The sequence below is a fragment of the Phalacrocorax carbo genome, chromosome 2 (genome assembly GCF_963921805.1).
Source record: "Phalacrocorax carbo chromosome 2, bPhaCar2.1, whole genome shotgun sequence".
Classification (NCBI taxonomy): Eukaryota; Metazoa; Chordata; class Aves; order Suliformes; family Phalacrocoracidae; genus Phalacrocorax; species Phalacrocorax carbo.
In genome coordinates, this window is record NC_087514.1 from 86017634 (window position 1) to 86036905 (window position 19272).

The window sequence follows — 19272 nt, forward strand, 5'->3', positions numbered from 1 at the left end:
GTATTCGAAGTACAATTGCAGCTAATATGGACAGCACTGAAACAGTTAATCCTTTTCCAAGGTTACTGGTTTTCAGTTAACAGATTTCAAAGGATGCAGGCAGATGGCATCACTTGCAAAGCTATTGTTTTAGTTTGTCATGAGACAGAGCGGCACCTGGAGACCATTCAAAAGTTACCATCAAACAGGATAAATGCAAAGCCTGTCTGTTTGACAGAAATAAGTTAAATACTTCAACAAATAAAATATTGCATATTTTTTTAAAGATCACTGAGGTGTCTTAATCTGTGTGGAAATTTCAAACACATGAGTTTTCTTTAAAAACATTTTGTAAAAGCCCTTGCTGCAAGTCTTGCCAAGGTCAGACAGGAGGTTCCTGAAGTGAATAAATGTAATAAAAATAATTCTGTACCTTTTAAAAAGCATATGAAGAGTCTAGATCACAGGCTGTCTTATTTCACCTATTCTGGTTGCCTAATTATTCAAGTGCTTCTACAACAACCACAACAAAATTCTTAATGAAATATTTCATATGTAGTGAAGGAGACATCAAAATATGTAATGCTATAATAGTCATTTGAATTAAGATTCTGCTTTGCACAAAAAAATCCTATCAGAACCTTTGCAGAAATCCAGTTATATTAATTACATATATATAGGAATTTCCACCTTGCTCCTTTAAAAAATTTTCTCATACCATGCTATCAGACTATACTATATGGAGATTTTCTTGTATTTACAAAGATGCAGAGATATTGGAGTGTCTTTACATCCTCAACTGCATGGTGCAATGTGTATTTCTACAAAGTAGAGAAGTAAAGATAGAGGTGCAAGGAAATAGCAGATATCTACTAAGTTACAAATATGATGCAAATGCAGATCGCTACAAAAATATTCCAGCTCTTTTTGTGCTACATAAAGCCTCAGGCTTCTTTCACTGCATCTGATGCATATGAGAACTATTGTTTGCTGCAGATGTGACCCAGCTTTCTTGGAATGAAGCTAAAGGCTCCTTAAATCTAATACAGCAGTATTACTGAGCTACTTTACCTCTTTTGAATGAGAGAAAGGAAGATAGAGGAAGAACCAAAAGAGACAGAAACTATTAGAAGTAAAAAAAAAAAAAATGCAAAAGAAAGAAAAAGCACAATTAAAAAAAAATCAAAATCTTAGAAGAAAAAAAAAGAGATAATAAGGACACTACCAAGATGCTGGGACCACACATGTGCACACACAGAGAGAAGATTCCCTGCACATCATGGATAATCTCTGACAAAAACAAACCCACAAGAAACAATCTTACCACAGAAATAGAGGCAAGTACGCAGTTTTTTGCCATTTCTAGCGATAGATTAGTGAGCTGGTCATTTTATATGCACTATTTGAAGTGTTAAGAACCAAGCAGTAGTTGTACATGACTCAGTCTTACACACTGCACCTGCTTAGCTACAAGACATAGAATCAAAGGAAATAAAAATGACTTTGTGTCTTGTTGCTTGAGCCATCAGCAAGGTACATAAGCTGCTTGTGTGCAGCTGTATTAAAAGGAGATAAGCACTTTTCAATGAATTACTTATTTCTGAGCCATAACCTCAAGAGTTTTTGCACTGTAAAACAGATTCAGGATTACAGATCTTTCTTTCAGATACTTGTTTCTCACCATCTGCCTTTTCTCTTGAACCATTTTGGGTCTACACTAATAAAGAAGGAAATAAATGCAGCCAAAACACATCCCCTAGATTAGAACTTGTAACACAAAAAAAAAAAAAAAAAAAGAAAAAGTTGTGTGAAGAGGTTGTTAAAATGTACTTTTTGTCCATTAGACTGTTTCAGACTTCAAGTGTTCACACTCCTCACAGACAATATTGAATCATCTGTGAAAGTCTGAAGATAAATTTTAGACCAGCTAATATTGCAGAGGGTAACTCATCTGAGATTTAGAGAGACCAAGGCTTAAAGTCCCTGCTTGGCCCAATTCAGAAGAGAAACCCAACCTGCCTCTGAAAGTGTGGATAAGTATTCCGCCCACTGTGCTATGGAGTCATTTAGAATTCCTGTCTTTGCCAATGATCTCTTATTTTTTTTATATAAAAATTTAAATAACTTCCTTGGAGAGACTCAGGCTATAATAGTATGAAGATGAAGTTAGTTACTTAAAATGAGAACTGGGTTGAAGCCAAGGAAAATAGGGGTTTAAACTTTATTTTCTCACATCCCAAAAGTATTCCTTAACCACTGTGCTAGCTTCTGCTTTGACATCTTTCTTACTATCTCTCTTTTCCTCCACCCTGGGCATACAAAACATCTTGAAGCAGTGACAGTACCTCAGAAGAAGAACTAACTTTGAGTAATCAGACTTTTCTAGCCCCTGCACCACGTCACCTGTTCTATTTGCCTGCACAGTTATCAGATTCCCATAAACAAATAAATACACTCTTCATATGTGCATGAATGTATCATGGGGATGTACATAAACTTGATGTCACCCTTGCAAGAAAACAGTATGTACAAGTACATAATCAGGAAAGCTTACTTTCTCTGTCCTGTCTTCTTCCCCTAATATACAAGCATTAAAGCATAGACCAGCAATGCAGGTAGTAGAAACACACAACAGACATCACAGAATAACCAGACTGGTAAAATATAATTGACTTAGAAAATAAAAACCCACCTAAATTAAATTTTATACTCCATGTTTAGACTCGGCAACGAAGCTATAACAAGCTCAGAGCTGTGTTATTATCTCCGTCCATTTGGCCCATTTGACATGTTTTGATGTTAAGCAAAGTACACAGAATGCATTTACACAAGCCAAAACCAAAATAAATGCTGGTCTCAGGTGGAGTATTGATCTACTCTGGTACTCAGAAATAGAATATATATAAATATTGCATATTGGAAAAAATGTACACTGTCATTTCACAAGAGAAGCATTTAATTTACTGTAATACATTACTAATCTGACAGATTGCAGACAGGCAACGTTTACAATATTTTAAGGTTCATCTTGTTTCCTTGTTCTTTTGTGCTGTTTTGGCAGTGAGAGATAATTCATGCTGTCCTTTTTATCCAACTGTAATGACAGTGTAGTAAATTATATCCGAGGTTATTTTAGCCAATCAGAAACCCTGATTAGTTGTAGTCTAATTAAGGAATAATGAATGGGGAAGTGACAAATTTCCTCTTTCTCATTTATTTTTGTAATTAAATTGCATACTGCACATCAATCAAATAATCTACATTGTTAGAATTTGCAAACTTTTTTTGGAACCCACATGTTGCTTTGTTGGCAGGAACATTTATCAGGTTTTATGGCCAGCTGTCAAGAAATCATAAGGTACCAACATTAAGCTATCTATCTGATAAATGTCCTCAAGGAAAGATGGAAAATAGTCAGCCGTAACTGTTAAAAGAATGCCAGAACAGTGTGCAGTGTTTCCACTAAGTGTAGAAGAGGGTCAGAGCTTGATGTTAAGGTAATTATTTAGGTTGTCAGACAACAACTAAGACCTAATAATTCTCCCAAGCTCTTAAACTTCTACAATTTAGTCAGTGGTATCATTTGTCCTTCTGTAAGTCTTGATCTGGAGTGAAGAAGTGATAGAATAAATTGAGTGCTTAATAAATTAGAGGTGAAAACCTCTATAAAGAAGATGGATAAACACAGCTTTCCACATTATTAAGTTCACAAGCAACAGATAAAACATACTTTGGGGGCTTAACTCTTATCCAAAAAATGTGGAGTTACGAAGTAGTAAACAAGGCAGTTTAGGAATGTTCAAAATACAGGGATTTGCTTTTGAAATCAAATTTCAGCTTTTCAGAGAAAAAAGGGCCAAAATACAAAATACAATTTTAGCCAAAATTCTCAGTTGGAATATTGCCTTTGTGTCGTATAGTAGGGAGAGTTCAAGATTGTTTTAATTGGACTTCTATCCGCTCCTATTTGCTGTATTCCCCATGCTATTACACAGGCCAACACTTTCCTTGCTGAATAAGACTGTCAAGGCCATGAGCGTTATGTGTGGGGAAATGCAAAGTGTTTCTGTCTTTCAGTGAGAAGCGCATGAGGCAACAACACCACCTTCAACATCATGCAATCTTTCTGACTTAAATGCTTTCTGTTTTCATGCATTTGTCTAGGAAATATTTTGTTTCTGCTATTTATTTATTTTAATTTTTCTTTCATGAAAGCAAATTCTGTTGCAAAATGTTTTCTTCAGCTGAAAATCAAATTCTCACTAGAAAAATATTTCCATCAGGAAGGTTTTGGCCTGGGCTTCTACAGCTTATCCTGAAGCTGACAAAACTGACTTATTCTCAGTAATTCACAGCACCTCTCTTTTCAGTTCCCCATCTATGAAAGGTGGACAATCACATCTGTATATTTACTTAGTGTTATTGGGTAACATTCAAACTTCCTGCTTTTACGATTTCATTTTTTAAATAAGTATCTCATTGTGCCAATAGTTATTGCTGCAGTTGAATGACTTAACTTTAACGGGGGATAAATAACAACAATAAAAATTTGAAATGTAGAAATTATCACGTACATCATGGATGCACCGGGTATCAGGACTAGCTGCCCAGTGTCAAAAATAAGCTGATCCACATAAATTAATTTATATTACCTGCAGCAATAGCTGCTGACTAGCCTCCCATATACATAAATAAATAAGTTGAAGTGAAATGATAGAGTGACAGCATTAAAACCACTACTGTTACTGAAATAAGGCCAATATTTTCTCTCTTGCCCATTCCATTGCAAAGACACAATGTTACTCAGATTTTCTTGGAATTGTGAAATTATATCTGAGGCAGAAATAAGCGTTGTCCTTGTAATCTGAAATTAAGAAAGCTCCATGTTATAATTCTAAACTAAGTTCACAAAGATCGAAGTCTTTTCTTCATAGAGGAAAAACTATGTGATATAAAGAAAACTCCAGGAGAAGCTGAGAGGAAGAGGTTTGTGTTTGTTGGTTTTTTTTTCTTTTTTTTTTCTGTCAGGTGTTCTTTCTGACAGTAGATCTAATAAGTTTCTTAACACTTGCGACAGAGGTAGGTTTACATGTCTGCAGGTATTTAAGTAAGACATAGGCAAAAGATATTTGATAGTTTCCAAAGAAAAAGCTTTGCACTTTACATAAAAAGCATCATTTCTTGCTTTGCATTGCTTCTCATCTAGGTTCAGTCTCTATATAAGGGTTTAACTTAACTCCTCAAGGAAATCTGAGCACTTAGCTCCTCCTTGAGAATTTGAATGCAAAAGAAGGGAGTTATGGCCCTAAACTCCTCTGAGGATCTTCTTTTTCCATTTAAAATATCAAGACATGAACAAGAACCCTAACACTATCCTCTCAATGATGATAAAAATAATAATGACTTAAGTACATATTCTCACCACATATTTTCACATAGCAAATAAATAAGTTCACAAATTCCTATGTAGATATTTTGTCACAGTGACATTCACAATTTCTTCTTTCTAGGGGTGGATTCCACTAGACTATATGAAAAATAACAATAGAACCAACTATTTCTTTCAGGCCATCCTTTTCACTGCACTTTTTCAATGCAAAGAAAATAAGGACATAGTGATACAGATATGCCACTTAGTATTTACATATTGAAGATAAAGATACATATTTTTGCATTATACCTGGCAGACAACTTAATGTACAATTATCAGCATTAACACAATCTTTCAAATCTTGAAATGTTAAGCCTTTATGTTTCATTACAAAAATTACTCTGCTGTAAAATTACCAGGTAATAGTTACACCTATGCTTATGGTTTGAATGACAATCTTTGCTTGCAAAAAATGCCCATAGTTCACATGTTTCCTCGTATTAGTCTGCAGAGTTTGAAAGAAGGGTCATTGTATTCAGAATTTGAACTGATTCTGAAAGCTTATTAGATATGATTTAAAAAATGAAATTTTTTATATATTTATCACTGCAATTGGGTGCTGGGAAGGAAGGAGAAAGACATTGGATTTTGGTCTTTGGAAATGGTGAGTCTGCATATCCTTTCAAATTTCAGTAAACCCTATATGATAAGGAAGAAAAACACTTGAGAGAAATAAGATTGCGTGACTTTAAGCTTCCAAACACAAGAATATAATATTGATCCTCAAAAATCATTATACTGTTGATGCAAGGGGAGGTAAAATAGAAAACCTCTTTCTATTGATGCTTCAGGCAACTATCACAAGGGACTTCTGAGTCCTAAATTTGCTGCAACTCTCAGCAAATTAAAATATGTAAAATTTTTCAGAGTTTTAATGTAGTAAACATTTCAAAAGCCATTTTTCACTATTTCACTGTGAGCATATACCACTAAGCAGCTGGGAAATCTAATTTGGGTTTGAAATCTGCTTACGGTTTTGAGATCTTTGGCACTATTTCTGGGGAGGTCCTCATATAATGCTTTTAGAGCAGAATAAAAATGTTATATAATAAAAGCCAAATCTATTGTACGGTAATGAAATGGCTTTACTCATTTATTGCAAGTGCCCATCTTTTCCCCTTTCCATGCCCAGCAGGTCAGCACAACAATATTATTTTAATCACATAGAATTCTATTTCTAAACTCTGATTTAAGCAACCAACCCCCTCTAGTATTAGAACTTTTTGGGAAATATAGCTTTTATGCGTAGGTGGGTGAGAAAAATGGTTGAAAGGGTTAAAACCAGCATATTTTAAAATATTTCATTGACACTTGACAATGTTGACTGTGGTTGTATTTGTCATTGTCTAGCAGCAAAGAAAGTGGGAAAAACAATGTGAACAGGTGCTTTCCATTTAGATTTTTCACCACCAGTGACTTTCCTTAAAAAAATATTCTTGAACAATGTACAACTATCCTCTCTTCCTAGTGACAGAAGCTGTTGGAGAATATTTAAATTCAGCTATAACAAAAATTATTCACTTGAAGATCAGCATTATTTCTTACAGCAGTTTCTTCTTTACCTAGGTTGCATGTGCAGTTGGTAGCAAAGAAAGTTCATTTTTTCTATTTCCTTATTTCTATTTTGTGTTAAAAAATATAAGGAAATTATTCCTCTGCCCATTCATGTTTTAGCTGAAGTATATATTAATTAGCACTGGTGTAGATTTAGGAAGGTTTAGTGCTAGTGTGGTTTATGACAGTTTTATTGGAAGCATTTAACAAGATTCAGTGTTTGTCAGCAGCTGGACCAGTGAGCAGCCTGATGGTCGCTGAGTATAAATGGAGTGATAGGCAAGAAAACCCATATCATCCCCAAAAATGGGAAGTAAAATTAAACCTTAAGAGCATTTTATGAACATTTACAAAACACATTCAAGATTTCACTTCTTATCCTATCACTTAGGCTGTTTTGAATTGCTGTGCCTAAGTGAGGACAATCCTTCAGAGTAAATGACAGTGTGACAGCAGTGGAAAAGAAATTATTATGTTGGTACTTGCAGTGTATCACAACCAGAAAACATATCCTTTTTTTCCCTTCTCAATGTGGCTACCAGCCCAAGTCTCTCCTGTGTGATATCTACATTCAGTACAAAAGTATTGATATGTTTTCTTCCTGTTGGAAATTGCTCCATCTTCATGTTAGATACTCAAGCTGAGAGAAAAAAAAAAAAAAAAAAAAAAAAAAAGACCACAAGGCACTCGACTTGCAAATTATCTCTCACAGCAGGTCAGGGTCAGCTAACTTTCCTCACCAAGAAAAGAAAAAAGCAAGTAGCAAAAGACAGAGAGGCAGATCTGATTTCTGCTAATGTCCAGCCCGTCTGCTCAGCCAGATGGCCAATTGAATCACAAGGGGAAGGTGTCACAGTCACAGAGAAACCTAAGCCTTTCCTGCTTTATCATACTCCAGCCAAAAATACTAATTCAACAGCGGCCAACAGAACCCTAAAGGGTTTGTGTACTAGCACGCCGAGCTTTCCTGTAATCACTGCGATATCTCCAGGAACAAGGGGTGGCATGTATCATTATTTGGATGTGATAACATGACCCATACAAACATTAGGGGATAATGGGCAAGTCTGCACTCTGCAAATCGAATCACACCATGATCCATCATTAACCTAAGTGAGCTATTGCTTTATTGAAGTAGCCCTGTAAATGAATAGGTCACAGTCTATTTAAAAGCTGAGAGATTTGTTAATGCTCCAAGGACTTATATTCTATTAGAAGATACAGCCTGAGTATAACTGAGATTGTAACTATGCTCTTAAAGGGTAGGTAGGAGAGAGGGAAAACCTAAGATTTAGACAAGAATAATTTTAGAACATTCCACTGAAACATACTTATTTACACATATATAGAAAGGTATTTTTATACGCATCTCAATTTAAGTTTTGTCTTCAAGAAGGAGAAAAATAATCACTAATTTCAAAATGTTTTATTCCTCAGAAACTTTTAAAGCTCAGGGAGGTAAGACTTTGGGACTGTGTGAAAATCAATGCTGTTCCAGTTAATATGAATCGACACTACGTGAGAAATATTGCCCTTCAGTAAAGAGCTTCAGAATTCTGCTTAGGAGGTTTTCAGCATTAAGCCTTTTAATTGCTACTTTAGGAACTCTGGATATTGCATAGGCATAAGTCCAGGTATTAATACCAGTTCTTCACTGTTCAGTTTAGATAACAGGACTAAGCTTCAGAACCAGTTAAGACAAACCTTTCAAAGATTCCCCCCCACCCTTTTACTGCATCCTGGCAGCTTTATTTAATTGTGCATGCAACAAGGAATTATGGACACCATCCTTTGAGACTGCTGAATCATAAATGAAGGAATTCTTTTTCTCCTAGATTTTTCTGAAATAAAGTTTATATCAAGAATTATTTATTTCTTTGCCAGAAAAAAATGTTTTCTTGTTATCGTTACAGATATAAAGCTTATAGTAATTCTTTGCAAAAAGGGGAGTAAATAAATGGGTCTATTAAGCAAATCTTTATATGCTAGCAAACCAGCTTTGCCTGACAAAATCAGTAATAGGCTTAGCAGTTCAGAGGAAGATATCTTCTCCAGGAACTGCATGAGTAATCTGGGAGGAGCATATGCAGCAGAACTTGCTAAATAATAGAGAAAGTGGTGATCCTAACACCTGAAACTATTTTTATTTGCTTCTAGGAAGGATAGATGATTTCCTTCCACTTCCTCCACCTTGACCCTTGAAACATTAAAAAACTGTCTATGATTACTTCCTATGTGACTCTTATATAGCTGTTCTGAGTATACTTAAGGTACTTTAAGGTCTTGCACTTTTTATTCATTCCACGGCATCCACGTAGAATAACTTTGCTTACATTTCTAAAGGTGTACCCAAATAAGTCACTAAATATTACTATACATGTTGGTTTGCTAAGTTCTTTGTTGGGGCATACTTCACTTGTGATATACTCAAATCATATACTCACCTCCTTCATACTTCCTCAAGACACACTGAGACTTTTTCCTGGTGGACTGAAATTCACTAGAGTATACTGTTTTTACTGACAAGAGCCTGAGTATAAGGGTAGTCAATTCTTTTTCTCCAGTCACAGCTTCAAGAAGCACATTCATATTCATGTTTAAGCAGCTCAGTTCACTCTACAGCCTTGGGAACAAAATCCAATGAAATACCTTTCGTGTGCATAATAACGAAGTCCCCATGAACCACATACAGCCTTTGCTGAATGTTAGACGCTACTGTTAGCTACTGTATCAGGTGCTTTTCTAAAATTGAAGTCTGTTTTACACTTACATATCTAGAACCTACCTGATGAGCTAATATGATTTTCTATAAAATATAAATAGCATACAACTTTTATAGGTACAAGTTATTTACCCTTAAACAGTTCGGATTGTGTGCAGGCCATTGATTTGATCTAGTAATTGAATAAAAATGCATTTTGTCCCTGTAAGGGGGCAACTGATAAATTAGAGAAGAACATATGAAATCCACACACCTGTTTATGACAAAACTTAGACATACAGGACAAGAAAGCTGTAATCTATTCTTTGGTCACCTTCTCTGTCACAGCCAAGCAAAAGACACTGATAACTTTGTTCTTCGAGTTACTCAGCGTAGAAATAATAGTTACGTTAACCTGAAAAGTTCATTCTTGTCTCCTGGACTATCTGGATGAGTTCTCAGAAGCCAACATTAGCAAAATTTTGTTGAGTTTTTTTGTTGTTGTGCAGTCAAGAACAGCCTTTGGCCATCTTTGTGGCTGGTGAGAATACCCAGTTTTCATGTGTTAGCAGAGTTCAACTAGTTCAATAGGTAAAACCTAGGTTTCAAGACACAAAGACACAATCTGAAAGACTTTTCAAGCATCACACAGTAAAATGCATTCTTATTAAGCGGTATGTGGCCAAAAGTGACTTTTAGCACAGAAAAAACACTTGACACACTTTCCAGAAACAGCTGTTGGAAAAATATAGGCACTCTCCTACCAATTTCTTCCTGCTTAGTTTAGGTGGCTATTGTAGGTCATATGCACTGGAGTGAGATATCCCTTTCCATGAACATACATATTAAAATAAATACTTAAAACATCCTGTGCTTTTGAGTCATACAGTGGTGTTCTTTAGACATGCTCACAGACTTGCTTTCTCATTCATCTGTATGATTGTGTGTGAAAATTCTTCCAACAGTGGGCCAAAAGCACAGCTTTAGGCCTGAAGTAGGTTACCTCATATTTATGAGTGGTTAGAGAGAGAAAATACATGATGGTAAGGTCAAATCTTTGACCTAAAATACAGTTTATAGATTAAGAAAGGGGAAAGACAGGTGGTAAAAAAGTGGCAGACTGGTATGACACAATGACTGAAGGCCATGCCTTATACTTCAGGTGAATCTCCATTAACTTTACGTGTTATTATTAATTAGTGTTTAATTAGTTCCTCGTTTGCCTATATCAGCCCAACCAAGTGCAGATGTCAGCAAAAATTTCATAGGAGAGTCTGTTCTGACAAAGTCTGCCACCTGAAAGAAGAGGGTTAGACCCAGGCCATTCTGCTGGCTGTTGGTCCATTTCCAAGGAGATCCACAGCACAATTTCATGGCTTCCCTACGTCATACTAATCACAGGTCCCAAAAGGAGCTTTACCAGCAGGTATGCAATGAGCAGGGCAGCAACATGTTAACCATACTCTCTGCCTGGCCAAATGCCCGCTATTTGCCAATAACAGAACAGTACTATCTTTGTGACAGAGTCAGTCTCCAACCAAGGTTAAGCCAGCTTTATTCCTGCTCTGTGCTCCCAAAGAGGCTAGGATCAACCAAAACTGAAGCCAGTTTCTACAGGAATAAATAATTACTGCTGGAATACAACATGAAACATGCTGATAAATCAAGCCTGTCACGCCTGTTCATTGAGCTATCTCTTCAGTGAATCATGCAGCTTTCTCTGACAAAGACCTGAACCAGGGCTATTTCCATCAATGCCAGAAAAGTTGAAGCAGGTTTTATTTAACTTTAGCTAGGTTTAATTTCTCTTTTTCTAGCTAAAGTATTTTAAACCAAGAATAGATTTCAGTACTACGATTTCCCTGTCTACAATCATTATTTTTAATATGTAGTTGAATCCATCAGATCATTAACACACTCTGTGAGGTTCATTTTGTTATTTTGAAGTGTTTTCCCTTAGCTGAAGTAATTTTCAAGGTGCATCTCCAATTCCACACAAGTCCTATTGTATTTCATGCTGTTGTCAAAGTTTCCAGTGTTTTATAAGACATAATGTACAAAACAAAACTGAAAAAGAGACTGCTTCTGTGGGTGAAGGCATAGCATAGTCTGTCTCCTCTGACTCTACTACTGGGGGACAGATGTTTGGAGAAAATCTGCCATTTGGTAAGTGACAATGGGAACTAAAAGACATTAAGTGCAGCAGGAGTGTGGTCAAGGTATCTCAAAACTCAATTTATAGCTAAATTTTTCTGTAGATAGTAAGAAACTATGTACTGAGACAAAGCAGATAAGAAACATAATGCAACACAAAAGATGAAGCAAAATATTGGTTACAAGATTTCAAAGCATATAGCTATAACAAGCCGTGACATGAAGTGCACTCGATCTGCTGGGGAAATGCAACATCTTTCTGGCGTTTAGCAAAGCAGCTATTTTATAGTCCCTCAGAATGAATTTCACTGGATAAAAGAAAACAAATCAGTCAAGGTGAAACAATAAAGAACAATTAAATTAGGAAAGAGGACCCAATAAAACAAAGTGCCCAAGACAGTATGTTTTACCCCTGTTTTATTCGATACCAATGTAGGGTCCTCAGTAATGAGAGATGATTGACATCTTGTAGTACATCCTAGGTAAAAAAGAGTACTTTGTCTAGCAGAGAGCTTCTTAAAACCATGACAGCGTACATAAAATCATCTTTTAATATTAGTCAGACTCTTAAGCCACATCCTAAACAGAGACAGACTTAACTGTCATTCTTAAACTGAGGTCTCTAAACAGCAACTTATATTTACATGGGATGACAGAACTGGTACTCCTTTACCCTAGTTTGTACCTTAAGAAATACACTGTCAGGTTTACTTTGTGAAATCTGATAGTATCACAATACAAAATAAGACATGTGAAAATACTCCCCAACATTACTTCCACTACTATGACATGACCACTTATAGATATCATACAGCTCCTAACTGTAGGCCAGTAGGAGTGAATATACTGAAACAAATTAATGTACCACAACCGAGCCTAGTCCTCCCTCCTCATTAAAGACTTTCAGGAAAGTGAAATCTACAGTGGAAAAAAAAGAGGGGCCATCTCTCATACAAGACATTGTATTCCAGTTCCTTTAGTGAACAGTCAGTTGCTTAAGAAAAAGCAAAAATCACATGGTATTTTTCATAACACAGTGTTATAACACATAACATTTTAGACAACATCCCTTCTTAGCAGCATTTAAGGCTTTGTTGCCACCATGCACCGTAATTCATTTCTTTGTGATACCTTAAACTCGACAAGTGCTATGTAAACTCAAATTCTGTTCACCTTTTAAAATGCCTCATAAAAATGTCTCAGTTTAAAGGGTATGTATAAACATCCCAAACTTGTGTATACACACAAACGCATTAAGTAGAGGAATTTTTATGAGTCATTTAAAAGCAGAATAGTATTTGGCTTCATATAACAATTTTCACATTCCAGATCCATCAAAGTGCTTTGCAAATGAATAGCCTGGAAACCAACCAATATACTGATGCTGCAGGTAAATATATATGATTTGAAGTGGAGCAGATAAATGCAGAGGTATTACAGTTTCTTCTCTTAACACATGAATAGAAAAGCCTTGGTTAAATTAAGAAAAATTAAAGACACTACGGAATCAGCATTATTTTTTCTTCTGTTTCTCACCTGCCTTGCTTTATTAATGTTCTTTAATTTACAGGTTCAAATATATCAGCTGTCAGAAGTGAATGACAATGTGCAAATGAGATTAAAATGTAGCTGTTTTACTCAGCAGTGTACTGAAAAAATATAAATATATTTTATTGTTTAAAATGATGCAATTTAGACCTTGTAGAAAATTTTTTTCTTTATGTACTTGTACTACAATTTAACCAGCCATGTTTCCTTCCTAGACTTTCACAAGATGATGACACTTCTGCTGGAGTTATTTAACAATTAGTTTCTTTTTGCTTTTTTACTTATAGTTTATAGTTCAGTAATACACACACATATATTGCTGTTTGTCAATACTACAAAAATTATCCAGAAAAGAGTTTGGTATTCCTAAAAGAAGAAAACAGAGTTGCATAGTAAAAATAGATATAAGTGATTATTTTTCAGAACCTCATGACTGTGAGTTGGACAGCTGTGGTAACTTAATCAAAATGCAAGTTGTCATGACAAAATGATTTCACACTATACTCACATCTATGCCATTAACTATGTTGTGTAGTATTAAAGTATAAGCAATAGAGGCAAAACTTTTATCAAGCTTTGAATATTGTTACCTAAAAATTGATCTATGTTGTTAGAACCAGAAGTAGAATGCATGACCAAAATACAGCTTTTAAAGTAAATGTATCCAAATTTAAAACATATTCTGGGTTTTTTTTGTTGTAACAGTTCCATATAATATATCTGGAAAACAAGAATAGAGATGTAAAGATCACATGCACTATCTTATGATTTTAAAAGCATAAAGATAAGCATAAGTAATATATTCAAGAGCAAAAGGTATGATGTCCCCCTGGGCAGGCACTGCCATCTTCAGAATAACGTATGTGCAGAAATTCTTTGTGTATAACCTCCTCAAGAATGTTGATATTTATGACCAGTTATGCCTAAATATGTTCCACATAATCTTTGTTTTCGTATTTTAAGAGTCAGTTAACGCATAGGAAACTAAGTGTTGGACCAATTTTATAGTAGGGCGCATGGTAAGAAAAGCCCCACTCCACCAATGAGATGGCTGCATGTACTTCTGTGGCTGTATGCACAGCGGATACAAGTCTGTGTTCCCTCCCCCTTACCTATGTGCTTCATTACATGAAGACAGTGCAAGTTTTTACCCTGACTTTATCCTCTCTGTTTTACTGTAACATTTTATATTGCATGTGCATGTCTGAATAGTTTAGAAAGGTTAATATGGGACTATAGATCCTATGAGCAAATTAGAGACAGTTTACCTGAGCCCTGGATGATTATAAGCATATTTTTAAAAATTTATAATGATGCTTTGCAGTTACATGTAATTTACGCACTTCTCTAATTCTGTGATAACCATTTAAACACTTACTTAAACACAACTTCTTAACCTTTTACAAAGCATTTATAACCATACCTTTAAGAAAGTGTGATAGCAGTGTTCAGGCAAAAGCAATAAAGACCGAAACATATGTGATTTTCATATAACTCAGGTGTCAACGATTTCTAAAAGTTCTTAAACAGGACAATATTTAAAATAATTTGAATACTAAAAAAGCTTTCAGCCTAAAAATTACTTAAGAAAAAGCAATTTAGAAATTTGCTAGCCTATAAAATTTTTTAATCATCTCAAGCAATACTATCGAACTAATGGGTTATTTAAGGTTGAAAGAAAGCAAAATAAGCATTTGCTTTCCTTCCGATTAGTGATTACTAGTCATCTTTTTCGTCAGAACAAAACTCCAACTGATGGGTACAAAATGAGAAACTGCATATAGCAAGACAACCATAACATTTATATTTACCATTCTGTTATCTATGCTATATTGTATGTCACTGCAACTGAAACAGTATTTCTTCTTTTATATTAAAAAAAAAAAAAAAAACAAAAAAAAAACCAAACCCACACACAAAAAAAAACCTTCCAAAGTATTGAACATTCTGAGGGATTTCTGTCTACATACAGTGAATAGAAAGGAAATTTTGGGAGATCATATTATCTCTATCTGGTATACGATTCAACACAGTAGGTGAACAAATCCATAGACCTAACATTCAGAACAGTTGGGGGTGGGGGGAGAAGCAAATTAATCCAAATAAAGTAAACATGAGGAAAAATGTCATGTATGGGATTGATATGAGAAAGAAAAATAAATTACTTTATAAAGAAGTCTTTTGAAACTAAAGTGTTTTGTTCTTCCTTCCCAAAAAGAGAATCTGTTTTCCCTCCCACCTCTAACAGAGACCCCAATCTCACCAAAGAGCAACATCAGGTAACTAGTTTGATCAGTCGAGATGGAAGCCTTCGGTCTGCATGCTGATATGTTCTGGAGCACTCAAATCAATTCAGCAATTAACTGCTTATGACTTCTGCAATGTAACCATCTGGCTTTCAGATCTGGGGAAATATTTTGTAAGAAGCCTTGAAACCTCTTAAAAACATGCTGTGATCAATGAAAGGTCTAACAATATGTTCAGAGGACTGAAATAAAGACCTCCTGACCAATCTGTGAATTTCTTAAAAGCATCGTTTCATGGAAACATTTTAATCCCCATTTATTTTGTATCTGAAATGCCATCACATGCACAGCAAAAGGTACATTATCATAAGACCTACTTAGTATTCCTGAATTGTTAGGCTTTTTGTGATTTATATTTGAACTTGAAATAGGGAAAAAATTACCAATAACCTCAACTGTACATTGATGCTACCCAGCCATAAAATAGCCTCCCTTCCTATTTAGCTCTGTACAGATATTTGCAGATACAGAAAAAAACCACTGTCAACCATCACTCAGTACACACGGATATTAACACAAAGTCCATCACCACCATAGTATGCTTTGAAAGGAATATTTAAAATATAAGAAACAGGTATCCTTCTTAAACAGACTAAATATTAAGAATTGAAATATCAAAGCCACAAAGCCATTCACATTAAAAAATTCCATGAGATATTTATCAAGATAAGTACCTTCACACATCTCTATTATAGGCACACTTGCAGCATGATTTATAATTCAGGGCTAAACTTACCACTAAAATGTTTGTATAAAGATTATGTATGTTCTACTGCCCATCACATGACTAATTTGTAGAAGATCAATTTGAAACATTACAATAATATGGCTTGCATTTGAAAACCTCGGATATCATAGCTAAATTTTATTTCTCACAATTAAATTATTTCTGCAGTGCTTTTTTTTTTTTTTTTTTTTAAGAGAAGAGGCTGCTCAGGTGTTTTCAAAGTTGCTTCAAGTCGAATTCACATTTCTTACCTTCTTTCTTTTAATTGAACCATATCACTTTAAAGGTCAATGCTGCAGAAATTCCGTCCGTGTCCTTCCCCCCTGCCCCCCCATTCCTGCCTTCCCTCACACACAGACCAGACTGAGTGCTTTAAAAAAAAAAAAAACAAAAACACCCACCACACAAAACAAAACCAAACCCACATAGAATTATGGCAAATATATGTTTAGTCCCACAAGTTCTACACCCTCACTTACTTCTTTTCTCTGTGAACTGAAACAAGTCCCCAGTTTGGCACGACGTATTTTGCTTTTTATCAGCACTGATCTCAGTACCCATCACAACCGAATTAGTTGCACCCATACCTCTGTATGTCAAAGCCACTGCCCGACCCGGAGGAGGGCTGGACGCCTGCAAAGCGGGAAGGGAAACGTGCAGCTCCCTCCTCTCCCTTCACTGCCCCCTCTTGCTTTGGGCACTGCGGACTTGCACACTTTGTTTAGAACTTATTGAAGTTTTACGATTCCAAACCGGGATGAGCAGGAAATAGCCTGCTAATCCACACGGCCACATTTCTCGCGTGTGCCCCTGCAGCTCCTCCGTGGAGCCAGCGTCCTTTTGTGCAGTGATTCAGGGGGCCCCCACGCCACATCCCCAGCCACCGCGATGCAATCCCAATTTCTTCTCCTCCCCCTCCCCAGAAAAAGCAGCCTTACCTGCTACATGAAGCTGCAGCAGCACCAGCAAGATCAGCAGCAGCAGCATGCACAGCAGCAATACCTCTTTCTCTGAATCACTGTAGCAACAAACTGCCCTTTCCCGTGTTCCCCTTCATTCACAAAGGGTCTCACAGGCAGGAAAGACAGGTAGAAACCACTTTCTTACTGGAAGGGGTTGGCTCCCTTCTCAGAAACGACTGAATCCTTCTCTGTGGTTCCCTACACATTTACCCTTCAGATCAATACTGCTCTTCAGCAGCAGCTTGAGCTCAACTGCAGCTGATAGAGACTAGCCAATTGGTATTGAGGATTCCCTTTCTGTAACCCCCTCCCACAAAAATACACAGTGTGCATTTGAAATATTATTAGTTGTGAAAAGTAGTTTTAACCCCTTGCTTGAAAACTACCCTATACTTTTGGAGCTCCAGACAACCTCTCGTTTTCTTTTTGTGTTAAGAAAAGCTCTGACTGATCAAAATATCCCCACCTGGACTCTTTAAAGCTGGGTAACGTTCAGTAAGAAAACTAAAATATCTCAAACTGCAATCAACCGACTGGGAGGATGATCTGTTTACAATCTAGTAGGCAGAGCATATGACAAAACCAAACAAAAATCCCCAAAGAAACTGCATTGCAATCTATCACCCAGATATCATCATTTTTTTCCCCACAGCCTTCCTACATTTCTGACCACAAAACGTGTGTGAACTGCAATCAAACAAGAAAAAAAGAAATTGAATTGTGACATACACAGTCACAATAACGTGCCTAGGGAAGAGAGGTTTTTCTTTTGTCTAGTGCTGAAATTTATTTAATGCGTAAGGCTTTTTCATTTCATCACAGATGTTGAGTGCTTTACACTTGAAGGAATAACTTTATTTTTAGACCCTCAAAGTAAATATACTGTCTTTTGTTTGTTTCTTGGTATTTATTTACTGGTAAGAACGGCTATAAAATATGTTTCTAACGTAAAAACAAAGGGTATGCTACATAGATTACTGTAAAATAACACATTTAAAAAGGACTTACATTAAATTTTGAACAAAAAAACTGGATGAAGTATAGAAACACAGAAGTAAGTCAGCCATGTAACCTAAACTGCCTCCTCTACGTGGACAAAGCATCTTCACAATGTTTCAATATCCTAAAGTTTGTACTTGCAAATTAGATATCCTGACTAGTAAAAACACACCTCTATTTAGCTGATAAGAGTGCCATGCTATATATAACATAATACTCAGTTGACAGACAGGCAAATTAATTACAGATACATGCAAGGATTTTAAAGTGGCAGGCAGCAACTTCATTAATTTTAGTCAAATAGGGAAACAGGGCTAACTGTACTGTGAAACACAAAGCAGCTGTCGCACAGTAGATGGGGCCTTCCTCTCAGTCCACTCATCTTTCCATGGCCAAAGCTGAAAATAAGTATCACCTTCTGCACTACAAAGACATAGTTCAGAAAGGTTTGGCTTCTGGCTCATGGGCCATTTGCAGCCTGTTAGGATAATTCATATGACCTGTAGGCTCAGTTTCAGCAGCTCTCTTTTTGAAAAGTAACTTGGGGAAGAGGGAACAGTATACTGAGCTGTTCTGGTAGTGGCTGCAAGACAGTTTTGAGTTTCCTGTCTCATTAAATTGCTTCCTCAATGTGATGCTCATTCTGAACAAGGTGTCTCCAGCAGAAAAGATCTGAATGGTCCAAACTTTATCACTGGAGAAGCCTGGAAATGTCTGTATCAGTCTGCTCACATGCACTTCTCAGACCAAGTGAGAGAGCCTGCTGCAGGAAATAGTAAGTATGCAGGATACGTGCTGTAAGAAGTAAAAAGTATGTGGGATATCTGACGCATACCAACATCATAAAGTCCAGAAGCACAAGACCCATTTCTAGATTCATTATACTATGCATATAAATATATTTTTATGTG

At 36.0% G+C, this 19272-nt stretch overlaps 1 protein-coding gene across 4 annotated transcripts in view; it reads right to left on the reverse strand.

The window, feature by feature from the left end:
• CDH12 (cadherin 12) overlaps positions 1 to 17655 on the reverse strand; it is a 591360-nt gene extending 573705 nt beyond the window's left edge. For 2 of the 4 annotated variants that reach the window (XM_064443425.1, XM_064443423.1), the window contains exon 1: positions 17339 to 17655. The gene's annotated coding sequence lies outside the window, so the exon portion shown is untranslated. Of the gene's footprint in view, positions 1 to 15630; positions 15772 to 17338 lie in introns of all 4 variants that reach the window. The other 2 variants (XM_064443424.1, XM_064443426.1) reach the window with 2 other exon arrangements.
• Between the last annotated feature and the right edge of the window lie 1617 nt (positions 17656 to 19272).